Source organism: Nuphar pumila, chromosome 13, assembly GCF_984573655.1.
Source record: "Nuphar pumila chromosome 13, dmNupPumi1.hap1.1, whole genome shotgun sequence".
In the NCBI taxonomy this organism is placed as follows: Eukaryota; Viridiplantae; Streptophyta; class Magnoliopsida; order Nymphaeales; family Nymphaeaceae; genus Nuphar; species Nuphar pumila.
Window position 1 is genome coordinate 54,288,290 of NC_143261.1, and position 20,645 is coordinate 54,308,934.

General features: G+C 35.5%; 1 protein-coding gene across 1 annotated transcript in view; it reads right to left on the minus strand.

Moving 5' to 3' along the window:
• LOC149818432 (DENN domain and WD repeat-containing protein SCD1-like) overlaps nt 1-20,645 on the minus strand; it is a 91,043-nt gene that overhangs the window by 69,425 nt on the left and 973 nt on the right. The gene's annotated exons all lie outside the window — the stretch shown is intronic.

Below are 20,645 nucleotides of genomic sequence, written 5' to 3' on the forward strand. Positions count from 1 at the left end.
CACCCAAAAGAAGAGGAAAAATATATATTCCACTCAAAAGGCTTCAAAGAAGCATGCATTACAATGGGGAGAAACCCCTTTATTTATAGACAAAAGAGGAGGCCTTGGAAGGGCTCCTAGAGGGACGTTGGAGCCCTTCCAACGGTCATAAATATGACCGTTGGATGCTCCAACGTCCCCCTAGGTGGGGCCCATTCCAAGGAGGAAAAGGAAAAAAATAAAGAAAATAAAAAAGAAAGAAAAAAAGGAAATAAAAGAAAAAGAGAAAAAATACAATATGCGATAAGAAGTAAAAAGACTGTTTTACCCCTATATGGGTCTATTTACAAAAGATATAAATATATATATATTTATATATGTAGATAGACACATAGACATATATATAATTAATATATATATGTGTATGTGTCGTGATCTATATATATAAATATATATATGTACAACATATTTTAACACCCCCCCTCAAACACACGGTGAGATCACCGAGAGTTTGCTAAGGAGAAAGAAGAAACGAGGCGATGGCAAGGCTTTGGTGAAGAAGTCCGCCAACTGGTACTCGGTTGGAACATAAGGCAATTGAATGGTGCCTCGTAGGAACTCATCACGAACATAATGGCAATCCATCTCAATGTGCTTTGTTCTTTCATGAAAGGTGTGATTGCTGGCAATGTAGATAGAGCTCTTGTTGTCGCAGCACAGCTTTGAGGGAGTTGAGAATGAGACTCCCATATCTTTAAGCAAACTTCTTAACCATACGATCTCCGTGGTGGTAGTGGCCATCGCACGATACTCTGCTTCAGTAGAAGAGAGTGAAACTTTCTGTTGCTTCTTACACCTCCAAGAGATAAGTGACTCTCCAAGAAACACACAATACCCTATGGTAGAAATACGATCATCGGGGTTACCACCCCAATCAGAGTCAGTATAAGCAAGTAAAGTAAGAGGTGAAGAAGAGGGTAAGAATAATCCTTTTGTTATGGTGCCTTTCAGATATCTGATAATTCTCATGACAGCAGCCATGTGAATGGTGGAGGGAGCAGTCTGAAATTGACTTGCACTATGAACTGCATGAGAAATATCGGGCCTAGTGATGGATAAGTATGTGAGCGACCCAATCAATTGACGATAAGGTGTGGGATCAGCTAAAGGAGTGCCATCACTAGCTCTCATCTTGGCATTGATTATTTCTGGCGTCTCCACCTTCTTGTCATCAGTCAGTCCAGATCTGTCAATAATGTCGGAGGCAAGCTTCATCTGAGAGAGGACATACCCTTTGGGAGAGTATGCAACTTCAATTCCTAAAAAATATCTTAGATAACCAAGATCAGACATATCAAAATTTTCTTTGAGAATATTCTTAATAAGGTTAATACCTCTCTTATCATTACCTGTGATAATCATGTCATCAACATATAATAACAGAATTGTAATGTGGTCATTAGAATTTTTAACAAACAAAGCAGTATCAGTATAACATGAGGAGAAACCATTATCAAGAACTACTTTGCTAAAAAGATCATACCAAGCTTTAGGTGCTTGTTTAAGACCATAGAGAGCTTTATTTAACTTTAGAATATTTCCTTTACCAATTTCAAGACCTGGCGGAGGATCCATAAGCACTTCTTCATATAAATTTCCATTTAAAAAAGCGTTTTTAACGTCAAGTTGATAAATAGGCCATTGTTTAATGGAGGCTAAGGCAATTAAAGTTCTCACACTAGTCATCCTAGCTACGGGAGCAAAGGTTTCCTCATAATCAATTCCATATTCTTGGGCATAGCCTTTTGCAACCAAACGAGCCTTGTATCTCTCAAGAGATCCATCACACTTGGTTTTAACTTTATATACCCATCTACACCCAATTGCCTTTTTTCCTGATGGTTGGGGAATAATACTCCAAGTTTGAGCTTTGTTAAGAGCCTCTAATTCAACTTTCATTGCTTCAATCCAATGTGGATGATCTTTAGCTTCTTTAAAGGAAGTAGGCTCATGATATGAATGAATTAACATGAGACAAGCCCTATAATTAGGTGAGAAAGATTCATAAGATACAAATTTTTGTGGAGGTCTACTATTACGAGAAGATCTCCTAGGTGCATTAATAGGTTCTTCTAATGAGAGATCTTGAGAATATCTTTCAAGAGCAGGTTGATGTTCAATTCCTGACCGCCGGGTATATACATTCATTTCATTAAGATTCTCAACTTGAGAATCATTACCATGCTGAAGTATATCATTATGATGGGAGATGCCATCACAAGTATTATCGCAAGTACTTGCATCTGGTGTTTCAATTCTAGGAGCAAGATCAAATAGGAAGGAATAGTCAAGGTTTTCTCTAGATGTGTGAACATCAAATCCATTTTGTTCTTCAAGAAAATTTACATTTCTTGATATATAGAGTTTATTATTTCGAGTGTCATAGCATCTATAACCTTTTTGATTTTCACCATATCCAATGAATGCACATTCAATAGCTTTAGGTGATAGTTTATCTTGTCCTTGAACAAGCACAAAACATTTACATCCAAATATCCTTAATCTATTAAAATCTGGAGTAATTTTGAATATTTTTTCAAAAGGTGATACATTTTTTAAAGAAGCAGAGGGCATACGATTGATTAAATATGTTGCGGTAAGAAGAGCTTCGGCCCAAAAGTTTTTAGGAACATTTTTAGAAACAAGAAGTGTTCTTGTAGTTTCAATTAAATGTCTATGTTTTCTTTCCGCAAGACCATTTTGTTGTGGGGTTTTAGGACAAGATCGTTGATGCAAAATTCCATTTGTTTTGAAATAATTTTGAAAATCTTTAGACATGTATTCTCCTCCAGAGTCGGATCTAAATATAGCTATATTGTTTTGAAATTGGTTTTGAATAAGAATATGAAATTCTTTAAAATTATTAAAGACATCGGATTTATTTTTAATAATGTATACCCATGTATATCTAGTAAAGTCATCAACAAAACTAACATAGTAAGAGTAGCCTCCCTTGGACAGAACGGGTGCCGGTCCCCATACATCGGAATGCACAAGTTCAAAAGGTCTTTTTGACACAAAATTACTATGAGAATACGGAAGCGAATGAATTTTTCCAAGGATACAATCATTGCATGTGAATGTATTTGTATTACAAAATTTTTCCAAAAAAGGAAAGAGATACAATTTAGAAACACTAGGATGTCCAAGTCTTTTATGCCAAGTCTCAATATCTTTGGATTGAACATGATTACAAAATGATTTGGTTGGCAATGACAAAAAATCCATATAATAAAGATCCCCTCTTCTATGGCCTTGCCCAATCCGCTTCCCGGACCGGAGATCCTGCACATAGCAATGGGTAGGTGAAAAAGTGACATTACATTCAAAATCGGTAATTTGGGAAACGGAAAATAGATTTAAATTAAGTTTTGGAATAATTCGAATTTTGGGAACAAAAAATTCTTTGTTTTCATTATAAATTTTCTCAAGATTCCCAATGCCTTCAACATCCAAGGATGTTCCATCGGCAGTGGAGACAAAAGATTTAAATTTGTTGAGACTTGTTTTTGATAAGAGTGATGCATTCGGAGTCATATGAAAGGAGGCACCCGAATCAAGAATCCAAGAGGTCATACCTGGGAAGGAGGAGATAGCGGCGCCGGAAGTGGATGGTGTAGAAGAAAACTGAGAGGAACTCATCTTCATGAATTGTTGAAGAGTTTCGGTAAGATGAGCAAGAGACTCTTTTATGTCACCATCTTTCTTTGAGTCTTCATTTGGAGGAACTTCACCAACGGAGGCCACCTTCTTTTTAAATCTTGGGCAATCCGGACGAATATGGCCCGGTTCATTACAATTATGGCAAATGATTTTCCTTCCTCCACCACCATTATTTTTGAAGAAATGAGGTGGTTTGTATGGCCTTACATTGTTGCCGGGTCTAGATACGGCATGAACTTCATCAACATCTCGTTTTAATGCTAAACGAGTCTCTTCTTGACATAAGTCGGCCAAAATATCACTTAGAGGAGTAGAGGCCCTATGGAGAAGGGATCCTCTAAGTTGCTCAAATTCGGGGCGAAGCCCATGAATAAATTGGAAAAATCTTTCTTTTTCCATTTGCTCTTGCCTCATAGCAATAGCACTACCCTCCCATTGGGGTTCGAGAAGGACAAGTTCATCCCATAAAGAGGATAGGGCACTATAGTAGTCCCTAATACTCATATCACCTTGTTTAGTAGCTCTTACCTTTTCTTGTAGGAAGAAATGCCTAGCAAGGTCTCTTTGAGTGTACATGCCTTTCATAAAGAACCAAGCTTCATTAGCCTTCTTGAATTTGGCGAGATTTGCACAAATCTTTAATTCAACATTGTTCATGAACCATGCTAAAATTTTAGCATGCTCACTTTCCCAATCTTCTAATTTAGAAGAGTAGTCAAGAATAGCCTTCTCTTTTTCCTCTTCGTTCAAAGCTTTTTCCTCATTACCTTCAAACTTAGTCAACTTCAATTGTGGTTCCGGAATGGTTCCACATACATAACCCCAAAGTTTTTTACCTTTGAGATTGTTTTCCATGGCGGCCGCCCACATGCGATAATTGGTCCCATCCAATTTGAATGAGAGGTCGATTTTTGCATCCTTGTTGGCCATTTGTAGAAGAGGAATATAAATGCACTAAAGAGAAGGATATTACTTGTCAAAAGAAGATCCGATGAAGCTTTATCAACCAAGGCTCTGATACCATGTAATGAAGTGCCGGATGAAGTCTCCAAGAGCAAAAACAAGAGAGCACGCACATACACAAATAGCCACTAATGGGCAAAAGAACAACACAACCACTTAAAGTGGTAAGGCACCCAAAAGAAGAGGAAAAATATATATTCCACTCAAAAGGCTTCAAAGAAGCATGCATTACAATGGGGAGAAACCCCTTTATTTATAGACAAAAGAGGAGGCCTTGGAAGGGCTCCTAGAGGGACGTTGGAGCCCTTCCAACGGTCATAAATATGACCGTTGGATGCTCCAACGTCCCCCTAGGTGGGGCCCATTCCAAGGAGGAAAAGGAAAAAATAAAGAAAATAAAAAAGAAAGAAAAAAAGGAAATAAAAGAAAAAGAGAAAAAATACAATATGCGATAAGAAGTAAAAAGACTGTTTTACCCCTATATGGGTCTATTTACAAAAGATATAAATATATATATATTTATATATGTAGATAGACACATAGACATATATATAATTAATATATATATGTGTATGTGTCGTGATCTATATATATAAATATATATATGTACAACATATTTTAACAGTACATGTCAAATATTTTTCAAAACTACTTGAAACAAAATAAAATTTGTCATCAGAGATCTTGGCTTAGAACTCTGCGACAAAATGGATTAGCAGAAAGAAAACAGACATATAATCAAAACCACTAGGACTCTTTTAATTTCAAGAGATATTCCTAAAAAAATTTGGGCCGAAATCGTTTTAACCTCAAGATACTTAATAAATAGAATTCCTTTGTTTTCGTTGCAAAATGTTTCTCCATTTGAAAAACTTTTTAAAATGACTGATGATTTTAAAAGACTAAAATTTTTTAGTTGTAAGTGTTATGTGCTTACTCATAAAAATAATAAACTATCCTCAAAAGCCATTAAATGTGCTTTTTTGGGCTATAGAGAAAATAAAAAAAGTACCGATGTTTTGATTCAATAAATAACAAACTCTATGTTTCAAAATATGTCACCTTTCTTGAAAATGAAAATGAGTTTGATAGCAAAGAACATAAATAAGAATTTGATTAATCATTTGTATTTGATCTATTGCCAAGACATGATAAGTTTAACTCTGTTGAGGTATTTAATTCTTTTGACAATAACTGTAGTGTTGAACATCTGATTGTTGATAGACATCAACATGAAAGTTTGAATGAAAATATATCAAATGATATGCATGTGTATACTAGACGGGGTTAAGGTAATCACTCATGTGCCCTTGGCAGGTTCTCTTAAAATATACCTTTAGATGAATCTTAACTTAAGAGATCAAATTGAATCTCTAGTGCTCCAGGTAGATTTGTATCATATGACTCATTTTCTCTAAACTTTAGAGCATGTTTAATAATTATTCACTCTTATTATGAATCATCTCAATATAATGATGCTAAACAATACCCTCATTGGAATGAAACAATGGAAATATAACTTAATACTCTTAGAAAAGCCAACACATGGGAAATAGTTGATCCTCCTTTAGACAAGAAACCTATAGGACGTAGATGAGTATTTAAAGTCAAAACCAAAAGTGACGAATCATTAGAAAGATATAAAGCAAGGTTAGTCGTCAAAAGGTATGCCCAAGAATATGTAATAGATTATGAGGAAACCTTTGCTCTCGTGGCAAAAATTATTAGTGTTCGAGCTCTCATTGTCATTGTCTCTATTAAAAAATGGTCTACTTTCCAATTAAATATTAAAAATGTCTTATTAAATAGAGATCTTTAGTGAGAAAGTTTACATGAAACCCCCTCCAGGGGTTAGTTTAAATAAAAAAAAAATTAAAACTTTAAAAGGCCTTGTATGGTCTTAAACAAGCTCCTAAGGATTGGTATGATAAATTTAGTAATGTTTTGATTAATTTAGGATTTATCTCTTGTTATATTGACACTACTCTCTTTGTCAAGAAAACAAATATTACAATTGTGATTCTTTTTTTATATGTTGATAATATGATCATCACAGGAAATGACAAAGAAGGTGTTATTGAAATTAAATCAATTTTAAAGAAAACTTTTGATATGTTTGACTTGGTTTTTTTGAGATACTTTTTAGGAATTGAGGTTGCCTATTCTCTCAGAGGATATATTCTCTCTCAAATAAAATTAGCTGCTAACATATGTGCTAGGTCAAAAATTTTCGATAAAAAGGTGGAAACCTCAAAAGTCATAAATACAAAATTAAGACTTGAAGATAGTGTATTGCTTGAAGATTCTATTTCATATTATCAATTGATTGGATCTCTCACTTATCTCTCTATCACCCAACCTAATATCACCCATGTGTTCATGCAGCAAGTCAGTTTTAACATGCCCCTACCACATTGCACATGGCAGCAATTATGAGGATTGTGTGATACATTAAAAACACCGTTTCAAAAGAGCTTTTTTTTTGTCCTCTTCATCATCTTTAGATCTAATTATCCGGGGTGGTAACCTAAATGATAGGTTTTTGTATTTTTTAAAGAGATTCGTTGATCTATTGGAGGTGTAAGAAACGACAAAAAATATCTTTATCTTCAGCTGAAGCCGAATATCAGGTAATGACTATGACAACAATGGAGCTTGTGTAGCTTAAAAGTCTTCTCAGTGATATGGAAATCATCATCTCAACACCTTCGAAGAGTGTTTTGACAATAAGAGTGTAATCTACATTGCGAGCAACCATACCTTCCATGAGCGAATCAAACATATTAAGATGGATTGTCACTATGTTTGTGATGAATATCTAAGAGGAACTATTATGTTGCCGTACCAGTTGACAAATTTCTTCATCAAAGCTCTTTCTGCTCCTCGATTTCTCTTTCTCAGCAAACTTTCGATTATTTTCTCGTAAAGTTTGAAGGGGAGTGTATATATATATATATATATATATATATATAGATATATAAAAACAGTTTGCCCAATAAGGGCATTTTTGTCTTTTTGTATGTAATTATAGTTGTTTATTAGAAACAACTATGTTTTCGTTTTCTTATTTTTGTCGTCATTTTCTTTTTTTATTTCTATTTTATCATGTCATTGGGCCCCACTCTATAGAGTCGATAGGGGCCCCAACAGTAAAAAAATATGACCGAGGGAGCTCCCCAACGTCTCTATGAAAGGGAGCTCGAAATGGTCTCCCTCTTGTATTTGTATATAAATAGGGGAGTGTTCCCCCTATATTTTTTCATGGCTTCCCAAAGCACATTTTCAATAATATTTTATTTTTAATTGACTCTTTGTATTGTCCTTTAGTGGACTTTTGTCTATGCACTTTTGTGCTTGTCTATCTTCTTTGTAATTGTCCACTTATGTGCTTTTGCACTTTGCTTTTGTAATTCCACATACTTCATTACAACCGCTTGCATCAGCTTGCACACAGGCACATGGTTGGTTTTGATCTTGAGATGTGGGATTAGCATCACTCCTCAATCCCACTCCGTTGGCCAAATGCACACTCTGCTGCAGGGCCAGCTCCCAGCATCTTACCCAAAATCATTTTAAGTATTTGTTGCTGATAAAATTAAAACAAATCCCTTTTGGTGTTTGTGATATGCACTTACACTTCAGCTATCTGCGACATTTCCTAGACTGGACCAGATTCCATGCAACACCCAAAATAATGTCCAAATGAAAGTAGCAGGATGATTTTTGAAACATCCTCTGTTGTGCTCTTTGTGACCAATGTTAAACTAATTGATGAAATAAGGAAAAGAAAATTAAACTAAAACATAGTCTTGGTTTTTAGTTGACATCAGTGAATATTTTAGGACTGTTTCATATTGTAGTATATAATGGTATTCTACAGATGCAAACTTTGTAAGCAGGATGCACTAGTAGTGGATTTCGTGATGGACATATCATCTTCACATATTTTTTTTTTATTAATATCATGCTCTTGAAGTTTCTGGATATCATAATCTGACATCAAATATTCATGAAAAGAGATGATGTCTGCTTTTTTCTTTTTCATTCAAGCTTAAATTACGGGAGAGTATGAAAATGAGCTTTTCTTGTAATTAAAGACTTGCCATCTTCTGTGCTCTTCAGCATTCAAGTATCAAATTAATTTGGCAATTCTCTCACCTTTTTCTTTTTCCTATGATATAGGTTGAGCAGAACATAGAATTTATACAGAAAAAAAGGGATGAGATTGCTTTTTCTCCAAATGACCAAGCATCACTTGAATCTTTTCTCCAGGTGTGCTAGTGTTTCTCTTTTTTTTTTGTGTTTACTAGCCATCTTCTCTCACCAACTGTTCTAATATCTCTAGGATGAAAAGAGAAAAGTGAGTGCTCCTTTCCATAAGTATCATGCAAGGATTGTTGAGGGATCTCTTTCTAAAAAAGCTGAGAAGAAATCAAGGTAATAGATGGATTTTTGTTAGAAATCTCCAATAATTAATTAATTCTCTGCTTGGCTCACAAAGGCTTCAATATAATCACAAAACGATATATACCCAAAAAAAATGCGATATTTTAAAAATACTGCTAAAACCCTCACGATTTTTTGTAAGATTTTGAAATATACAAAAAAATCATGCCGCTTCTTTTGATGGTGTGAACTTTTTTTTTGTCAGCAATCATTCAATGCTGAGCTGAGCTGGCATTGAATGGCGCATGTCAGGCAGCATTGAATGCTGACTACCGATGGCAATGGCTTTTCACTAAATGAAGGGGAGGCACCCTCGTTTTATATAGCAGCTGAGAGGGCCTTCCCTCCCCTACACATTTGGTATGGTACTATTCAAGTAGCCGATTAGACTCTAAACAACTTATGCATATTTTTTTAAAGGGAAACTGTGTTATATGTTGCGTATCATTTAAACTTCCTTCACCCCATTGCTGAAACTACCTTATATTATATGGTATTTTGTAAATGCCCTTCACCCCATTGCTCAAAGTAACCTATGTTGTATAGTATTTTTGTAAACGCCCCTTACCTCATTTTCAAAATCTCTCTCTCTCTCTCTCTCTCTATATATATATATATATATATATATATAAGGTGCTCCCAGAGCACCTACTCTCACCTAATAGAAGCTTCAAATTTTCAGAATCTGAGTGTTTTTTTCGTTGATCAGACCCTATAGATATGATCTACAACTTTGCTTTCTAGTAGGAGGGAGTAGGTGTTCCCGGAGCATTACTCTATATTAATAATGATAGGGTGTTCCCCGATCACCTACTGCCACCTAGTAGAAGCTTCAAATTTTCAAAATCTGAGTGCTTTTTTCGTTGATCAGACCCTATAGATATGATCTACAGTTTTTATTTAGTGGAAAAAAATGTTTGGATCATGTGAATATGTCATACATGTAGTTTTTTTTAAGATCTTCAAAAATCAATGGCTCACAAGGTACCAAAATTTTATGACTAAAAAAGCCTATTTTGAACATGATCCAAAACATGATTCCTATCAAATACACTGTTTTAAGTACATCTATAAGATCTGATTGAGAAGATGCAACCTACAAATATGATTTCTAGTAGATGCTCCGGGAGCACCCTAGAATTGCTCTATATTAGTAATGAATGTATAAATTTTCAACTTACAGAGATTTTCCTGAGGAAAACTCACTTTTTTAACCTGAGAATGAGATTTGTAACTGTGATACCCAGGGTGTGCATCCCTTGCTTTAAGCCCAAGCATCAAGCTCCCTGGAGGGATTTTATGTGCTTGGGAGTGGGCCATACGGCAGAGCATCAATCTCTACCGGGCCCCACCACCTGAACTCGGGTTTCCTCTCAAAAAATATAAAAAAAGGCAATTCTCTGCTTGCCAACTAGAATTTTTGCTGAATAAATTCATCTTACTCTGGTGGTTGTCAACTTCGTATTACAGCATTTTGGAAGAGCCGGCTTCAAATTCTATTGAAGTTACAGAGCTTGTAAGTGGAATGAAAAGGTCAGGCAAAGGGAAAAGAAACTTGAATTTAAATTCTCTGAGTAAGAAGAAGAAACATAGAACATGAGTGTGCATTCCGTATACCTTTTTAACCGTCGTGTTTTTCATTATTGTTTAATATTGAATGATAATAACTGGATTAGTTTTATTTAGTTTGTCATCTAAATCCTGTACATGCTGACGAAGTTTTGAGGGCTTATATGATGAAATAATTCCACTGGAGATCTGGATAAACGGCAATTCATTGAAAGGTTTAGTGCATGCTTGATATTGACTGATCTAATTTATCAAGATATCTGTGCATGAGCAAGTGACTTTTTAAGTGTTGCTGTTTCCAATTAGGAGATTCAATTCATATCAGCCGATTCACATCGATTTTAACATAAGGATATGTACTTCATGCAAGATTGATTGGCCTAGTTGTTTCCTCTCATTTGATCGTTTGACTAGTCACCTCCTCTGTAGATGTTTTTAGGTTTTTTAGTATTGTTTAGACCATTTAATTTCCTTTTTAGGCCGTAGATGCCGTTTGACTCAATTATTGGCTATTGGGATCGAGTCTATAATAACTGAAGCCTATCTTTTATTCCTGTTATCCATCTCTCTCTCTCTCTCTATCATTTTTTAACCTAGTGTGAGTCCCTTTCATTTTATTAAAGGTGCTATCTAAAGTGATTTGTGCCAGGCAGTTTAGTTGGACAACACGTTGTAGATTAGACTCCATGAGCAGGCCAAGCTCAGTTGTATCCTCAAAGCCAAATTGTGTAAAGTTCATTGCACCAAATAATTATCAGAAGTTGGGCAATTTTCACTTTATAATTATGGTCAATGTGTTGTATAATTAACGCAATTGCTTCCTTGTTTGGGGTTGGTGACGGGGTTTGAACTGCTTTCTACTACCATGTTTTTTTTTGGTTTATAATTATTCATTGTGAACTCCTTATATACATAAAAGATATAAGACATTGGAATAATTAATTAAAAAAGATTGTAAATACAAAGAAAGAATTCATAAAACAACTTCTAATAAATACAGATTTTGTAAACCATCTGTACTCTAATATAATGTTATTTGTGCTTTCGCCGGTTGTGGCCAATTTCATCAAAAATGATTGCACTTGTATTACCCAACATTTTTGTGTTCTGTTTTTTGTTTCTTCTTAAGGTATCTTGTTTTAGGATGCGCTTTAGGTGGTAAGACTGGAATAAGGTTTGGAGGAGTGATGTGAGATATTATCCGTCATTAGAAAAAATGAATAAGTATTATATGCAGCTTGATACGATTTAATAGTGTAGAACTTATCATAGTAATCTTCTGATAACTTGTCTTCGTACAAAATGCACGTGATTATATGTTTGCACAAAATCTCGCTAACCTGTTACTCTCTACAAGAGCATGTTTGTTTTTTAAGATAAACATTGCAATTGTGAGAGTGATTGTAGGCTTTGTATCGACGATGAAGGCAATGCACTACTTGAACACATAGATTTCGTGCTTCTTTCTTACCATCGTCCAACTTTTTTTTACTTTAGGCACCACACATGTTATGGGTATTATTCTTTTGGTTTTCAAAAAGTTTCATCATCATGAGATAAAGTTTTTCAATAAGAGGATTTAGTGACTTGTCATGTATTGTGAGAATCCTCGCATTAAATCTCTTTACTATATTAGAGGTTAAGCGCTTGTACATTCTAGTTGAAAAGTATATGTTAGCCTAATGTTTTTCTTTTATGACCTTAGTTGCATACTTGTATGCATCTTCCCTTTGCTCCTGAATCTTTTTAAGAAAATAATTATACTTTTGTCTCGTGAGTGCTTTGGCTGTGCTTTACCAAAGTTGACCTAGTGATATTCCAAATTTATGTTAAAAGTTTTTCGTAGTGTTTTGTGTAAAATTCAACCTGACAATTTAGCCATGTATGGGAGAACATATTGTGTAGCTTTGTGTGCTTATTTGAGATAGCTGTTAATTGTACTTTAACTTTGGGTATGTCATTGTATTAGTGTCTCAATTGTGTATTCACATGCATAAAAAAACTACACCCATGATTCATTCGACTCGTTATCTATAACGTAAATGCAACCGAAAATATTTGATCACAAGGATCAATACCATGGGCTGACAACAATATTTATGTATTTTTCTTTTAGGAATGTGTCATCTACGCCCATAGCCTAAATTGGACAGAATTTGTAAGACTAGGTCCAAATCCAGTCTGATCCGATGCAACACAAGGACTCATTCAGGTTTTTTTTTATCCAAGACAGGTCTGACCCAGATCAGGGCAGCATCATGGTGGTGGATTTAACTGGAGCACAGTTGTATGTTTTGTTCCAACTTGTGGATTTGGACCATTGATGCTAATGTCAAGCTTATTGTTGTATGGGTCCATATGAAATGAAACGTTTTTTGTAACCAATAATATGCATAATTTACGAGCTTACAAAATATTATTATAACCAATAATCTCTCTCTCTCAATCGCTTATACCATCTTTTGTTGCCATTGACATCCACATCTTTTTCGATGTGACTTTTTTTAAGTTAATACTTTCTAAGTTCTGGCTTATGTTATACCTACGCACCACATCCGAACCCAGGTATGAATTTGCATATGTTGAGTCCAATCAGGCTCAGTTCTGTACCTTATACACCTTAGAGTCGAACATGAATTCGCTCTTACACAGTAGATCTGACCCATTATTGACAACCTTGCTTGTAGCCACTAGCTGCTTATGTAACTTACCAAGCTGAACACAAAGAAAGGGTGCTTGGCTTGTCTTGGTTGGTGTATGTTGAGTTATGTGGTTTGAACCGGTTATTGTGTGGGACTCGATTGCCATATAGGACTTCTCCTTAAGGTAAGCTTTTGGTAACCCATAACGATATGTTTAGAAAGGGAAGAATATGAAAATTCTTTTGGTGTTTAAGAAAAAGGAAAGAGACTGGTTTGCTATCTTTTGGAGAATTAGATGATGAGAGAGAAGAAGGTTCTCTCTTACAGGAGGAGAAGGAAGTTATTATGGTTCTATTGGGAGTTTGAGAGAAGTGGGGGAAAGAGAGGGAGAGGGCGAGAGAGAGGTAGCTCTCTTGGTTGTTGGTTTTTCTTGGTGTTGAAAGATAAGTTCAATCTTGGACCTCTCTTAGGTCTGAGAGAATATGCTTTATCTTGAGTATAGATTCAAAATGGTGAACAGATTCCATGGATCAATAATCAAACTACATGCATCGATATACTCTTTGGTGATTGAAGACGATCGAGTTTCAAAGTATAGTTGGTTTGATGCTCTCTTGTTTATTTTGGCTTTCTCTTGTATTTGTGCACTACTTGATTTTGGTAATAAAGGCATTTAGTATTCTCATTGTGGATGTAGGCAGTTTTGTCGAACTATGTAAATCTTTGTGTTTTGTGATTGTATACTTTTTTATTGGGGTTATTGTGTTTGTGTGTGTTCTTTATTCGTCTCGGCCAAAGGTGGTTTCGATGTATATATAAAGCTCCTAAAATCTCAACAAGTGATATTAGAGTTGCGGTTTGAAAAATGATTTGAGGTGACCTCAAAGATGACGAGTACTGTTCACTTTATGGTGGAGCACTTTGATAGCAAAGATGACTTCAGCATATGACAAATATGTTCAATTTGTTGAATCTATTATGGGCAAAATGAGCAAAAACAATGAAATAAGTAAAGTTTAAAGGCTTGGCTGAACTTGGTTCATTTTACGAGTTAGATTGCTCAAACCCCAAAGAAAGGGGGTGTTCATTCAGAGTTGATCAAAGAGAATTCAAGCCATGGTGAAGAATGTTATGGAGCTTAAAGAGGCCAGTAAAATTAGACATAGGACTCCTGAGTAAACTTTTGGTAACCCATAAAGGTAAGTTTGAAAAGATAAAAATAAAAAAATTTATTGGGTGTTAAGGGAAAGGAAAAAAAAGAAAGAAAGATAGCGAGTTGCTTTCTTTTGGAGCATTAAATGAGGAGAGAAAGGTTTTCTCTTGGAGGAGGAGAAGGTGGTACGTATTATTCTCTTGGGGCTTTGAGAGAGAATGATGGTGTAACTCTCTTGGGCTTTTCTTGTGTTTGAGAGAATATGATCTCTCGAGTATAGAGGGTGAAGATAGATCCAACATGGTGAACGAGTTTAATGGATCGGTTATTGAAGTGCATGCATCAGTGTGTTCTTTGGTGATTAAAGATGCCTGAGTTTCAAGATATAATTGGTTTGATGGTCTTTTCTTTATTTTGGCTTTCCCTTGTATTTGTGCACTACTTGATATTTGTAATTAAAGCTATTAGTATTTCCCTTGTGGATGCAGGTGGTTTTCTCAAACCATGTAAATCCTTGTCTTGTGGTTGTTTACTTTTTTGTTGGGTTTTATTGTGATTGTGTGTTTTCCCTATTTGTCTCGGTTTTGGATATGACCTTGCTTGATCCTAGGCCCCAAGCCCAGGAATCTGAATAGTATAAACTCATTTAAAGAGCATTTATACAACTTTAAGCTAATTATATTAATATCACGAGCATTTAACTGATTGAATTGAACAAAATACCTTCAAAAGTAATGACATTTTTAAAAAATATGATTATTTTTAAATATAATTTAAATCTTTTATTTTGAAAGAAAACAAAAGGCCAAACACTTTTCTAAAACAGTGACAAAGTATATTTTAATATTCAATTTAAAAAGAGAAAATGACTTTTTGCACCCAAAAATAGCTTTGTGTTTGTAAAATGTGATCAACTTTATGGGTTCTTTTTCGTCTCTTTAATCAATTGAGCTATGCTAAAATTAAAGTTAAGAATATTCATAATATCAAGAGCATGTACAAGATTTTCATTATCTAAATTTGAAAAACAGAGGGCTTAAAAAAAAAAAAAATAGAGCGCTTCTTTTATGTGTAACATCAGATAGACCCGCTAAAATGGCAATGCTAAAAGTTTGAATTCTACACTGAACTTTGTGGGATCAGGATTTGGATCCATAACCATCTCCATAAGTAGGGCGGGGATCGGGTAGGTCTAATCTGGATCGAGACCAACTCAAATCAGCTTAGAGCTTAGTTGAGTTTGCTTGAAGGCGCCTGACAACAATGGCTATGGAGCCTGATGCAGAACTTTGGTGAGTTCAACTGGAACTCATAAGCTCATCAATAATGCTGAATCGCGTATCCATGAAAAAATCTACAAGTTTCAAAATTCCATGCTTCCGAGGCTAATGTAGAGTATGACTGTGAGATATACGCACGGATTGTGGACCGAGTTGTCTAGTATCCATTTTCTTTAGATACTGTCTGGATTGATATATTCCAACTAAGAAGTCAGTCGATGATGGTAGAATCAGATCCAGATGCACATATAAGCTGATCAGCAAGTACCACCAGTTCAAGATCCATGTGGGTCCATCAAGTATTTGGCCCATGTAATAAGCAATATGGAGTTTTCCACCTGATCCAAATCCATACAAAATTCAGTTCACTTCTTACATGGTCCATCTGGGTTCAAGGAAACTGTGGTTTTATATCCAACCCGTTTACTACCGTTGTTGGATCAAGGTCATTTTCGTCCATGAAAAAAATGGAAAGATCTTCCCTTGCAAGCACCTTCTGTTTAGTGTTAGAATTAATGTTTGAACTTTAATGCCATCCCTAAAGCCAGTTCATGTGAGGTGGGTCGCAATTATTTTTGTGTCAAAGTTACCATACTAACCCAGATTTTCAGGAGAACAAGGTATTGTTATGTATTAAACTAGGGTCTGCATTTGCTACTGTCTCCATTAACTATACAAAAGCCCCTTTTATCAATTTTTTTATTTATTTTTTGATCGTTTTTTCATGAAAACAACCTTCAGATGTGAGTTATGTATTTGTTTAGTGGGAACATGCAAGCAGGTTTTTATAAGCTTCAAAAATCAATGGCTTACAATGTGCATTACTTTCTTGGGAACATGATCCAAAAACTGGTTCCCACCATATATAGTGATAGGGCAATTTTTCGTTTTTCAAAAACTCATGAGAAATTGAAAATTTTTCATAAATCTCACATTTTTTTTCGGCAAAATCTTGGCAATACAAAAATAAAAAAAATATTTTTTATAATAAAATATTAATAAAAATATTTAAAAATAAAAATACACATTTTTTTCATGATAAATAGCCGTTTAAAACGTAAATATCACTTTTAAATCATAGTATTTATGTTTTTTCATAAATCTTACAAGATTTTCAAAATCTCGCGAGAAATTGTCGTTTTAAACTTTCAGGCAATTTCTCGTGATATTATCGCGAGATTTTCATAAATCTCGCCATATTTGTCACTATGGTTCCCACTATCTCGAACATGTTGAATCCATTCATGAGGTCGGTTTGGATCAAAACAACTTGGGGATAGGACATCCAAAGGCATTTGTAGGCAATCACGCCATTAATAATACATTACCCAATAAACTAGTTTCACTGAAAAGATAAATATCACAAATTGTTTGCATGCTTAGACACAAAATAGAAAACCCTAGCTGTTGGGATTTTGATTCACAGCTCACTTTTACAAACATGAGAAAGTTGTGTAATAAGAAAGACAATCATGCCGGTTGGAACCAGCCTCAACTGTCAGACGGGTAGTCGGGGTTCGATTCCTGCGGGCGTTATTCTTCTTGCGTAAGCCGAAGCTGGTGGCTCCCTGGGGTCAAGGGGTGCACCAGGGTTTACACCCCTCTTGAGTGGTTTTCCGTTCCTATGTGAAAAAAAAAAGAAAAAACAATCATGTCATTCACATTCTTGTACTTGCAATTCATTTTCACAGCTTTCAAGGTGCTTGCAAACGCACCCTTAGGAGTATTGTTTTCTTTGTTTCACAGCTAGCCATTGTGGCAGAACTGACCATTTATGTCAGAATGGTGTACAAACTCTCACCTTGCCCAATCGTCGGCCTTTATCTTGCAATTGGTGGATGTGATTAGCTGGAGCAGCAAGTGCTGTAACGAATCCAACCAGTAAGATTTTCATTTTGAGGGGTTGGTTTAATATCTAATAACTGCTCAGCAACAGTTAGACGATTCCACGTTGTTCTGTGAATCAGAAAAATACAGTAAATTAAGCTGGTGATGGGCTCCTCCTACCCGGGTAGGAGAGAAGGAACAGTTTTGATTTCTCAAATTTTTTTCATCTGTCATTTTTTTTTCTATTATGACCTTCTAGATGTGATCCAGGTGATTAGTTTAGTAGGAATCGACTTTTGCATCATCTAACTATGTGAGCATGTATTTATAAGGTTTTGAAAATCGATGATTCAAAACTTTTATAAACTTTAAAACTCATAAAATCATATTTTTTATCAGAAAAACATGATCCAACAATCGATTCTTATCAAGTAAAACATGCTGAATACATTCCTAAAGGCTGATTTTGCAAAACATAACTTAGAAAATTAAAAAACAGTACTGTTCATACCATATGAAGGGTAGGAGAATCTAGTTTCCCAATTAAGCTTGTTCTAAATGTTTGCTAATAAGAGAGAAGTATAAATTCCCTCAAAATGAAGTATTTGTTTCACTGTAAGAGTGTACCACAGTGGTCAGGTCTCATGGACTAGAGGGTTCTACTTCTATTGGACTATGGTTTTGGTGTATGTCATGAAGAGTTATTGCAGCAGCTGGCTCATATCTGGCCCTCTGGGTCCAGCTGGCTGCGGTAGATTGGACACATTGGGTAATCAAGCTTAGAGAAATATTCTTACCCATTTTCAAGATTGGGCCTATGCAGCACGCTAGGGCTCCATTTATCTATTAGGTCCGACTTGTAAAATTTCACCAAACTGACAGGACATTATGAATTTTAATAGGTGCATGTATCCCAAAGATAGGAGGGTGATCAGGTGCAGCAGTACACAGAAAGTGTGCTCACATAGCTAATAATCCTCCTCCAACCTTTTTTTTTCTCAAGGCAAGCTATGGTTAGTCCGACTCCCACCAGTTATTATTCAACATACCACTGAGATTTTGAACATGCAACGTACCACCACAAGGAGACGTGTACTGACAACTTCTACCAACTACGCGGAGCCCTAGAGTTTTTGCACCAATGAGCTTGTGAAAGTGAGGTTTTTTTTTTTAATTAATTATAAAAAAAGGACTTGTTATATGCCTTGCTCCAAGTGGGTAATGATTAGGGGTGGAAAAATCTGTCAGGACCCACCAACCCGCTTCATAGCCGGGTTCGGGTTTGACTTAAACGGGTTCGTGTCGCAAATGGGACCCGCCTAACCCGTTTATTAAACGGGTCGGGTTCGTGTTAGGGGTATGCCAACCCGCCAACCCGGCTGACCCGTTTAATAAACAGGTTAGGCGAGCGGGTCAACCCGTTTACCCGAACCCGATCCGCCAACCCGTTTACTGGACCTGACCCATTTATTAAGCGGGTTAACCGTGTCGTGTCGGGTTACCCGTTTAATAAATGGGTCGGGCTCGTGTTTGCCACAGCCGACCCATTTAATAAACGGGTCGGGTTCGTGTTGAGGTATGCCGACCCGTCAACCCGCCGATCAGACCCGCCAACCCGACCCGATTGCCACCCCTAGTAATGATCCATTCAAAGTCGCTTGGATGTATAATTGACATATTATTAAGAGGAACTGCACTCAGGTTTGAGCGCAACCGAACTGTTACAGTTAGAGCAAATTAAACTTCGTATCTGAGAACCCATTTGGATACCCAGCCCCTGCCCATGTTTAGCTACATCTATGCAACAGGACACCAGCTCATGAATTGTTAGGACATATAGGGAGTTCCATTTTGGTGCAATTAAATGTAATCCACTTATTAAACCTAGCATTACGCCTGTGCCATATTCATGTTTTCTGCAAGCATGGAATCTCAAATCCTTGAATCTGATATCCAAAAGTAATACTAAATTAATGAATGTCTGGTAGGATCAAACAGGGATGAGCCAGAAATTCATGAATTTAGTGTTCATGTCTATCTCCATCCCTCTTTCTCTATTGCCATCTCTCTCAAACACTAGATTTCAAATCCATTGAGAAATCGCGATGGATTTGAGATCACTTGGATATGAAAAAACTGATCAATGCATGCACGAAAAGATACGAACATGTACATAAATCTATGTCGTCTATCAGTTTCAATGCACATTGTCGATCATCGGTTAGTCGTCATCAAATAATGACAATAGGCAAAAAGCATCTTGAAAAACTCTTCGAATAAACCATATAGGATCACCTTAGTCATTTCTCATTAATGTCATGCTTGTTTGTACGTAACCTTCATACTTTCCTTGCGACTAATGTCATTTAAGATTTCTTTTAGAGTTAACTTTGGGTTATCGTGTAAGTGTTCAAGAATAACACTTGAAATCCACTTGAAAGATATTTTTTTCACTACTACGTTGTCCAATGATCCACCACATGTATGCTCACTTTGATACTTCTTCACTTGAAAGAATGATGTTTTCTGCACCTTTGTTCAATGGATCCTCCAAGTGGAATGAACCATAGTCCGCAAGTTATTTCTCATGCATACTACAGTTACTCTGTTATTGCAGTTTTTCATAAATTTTATTTTATAGTTATTTCTTATCACATGATCTTTAAAAAATTATGATAGTGCTAAAGATTATTAAACCTTTTGTCGATAACAACTTCTCGATCTTTTGACTATATTGATAGCCATTGAAATCGTTCTATATCATTAAGTCTTTTGTTACACAGTTGCTCAAACAACTAAATTGACTTAACATCAATGATTGCCAATTGCTCTTTATTGAAATAATATTCATTGAGCAATAATGTAAAGTTTATAAATTTCTCAAAATTTTTAAATAAATAAAAGATTTTTTTTTGTGAATTATTTTGGTATTTAACTTTGATTAAATATCATTTTTTAGCAAATTACTTAGCTAATATTGATTGATTAATTAGCAGTTATTTATGGATAATATTTTGGCATTTATTGAAGTTATTTGATATTTAATTGGGCAGTTATGAGGTT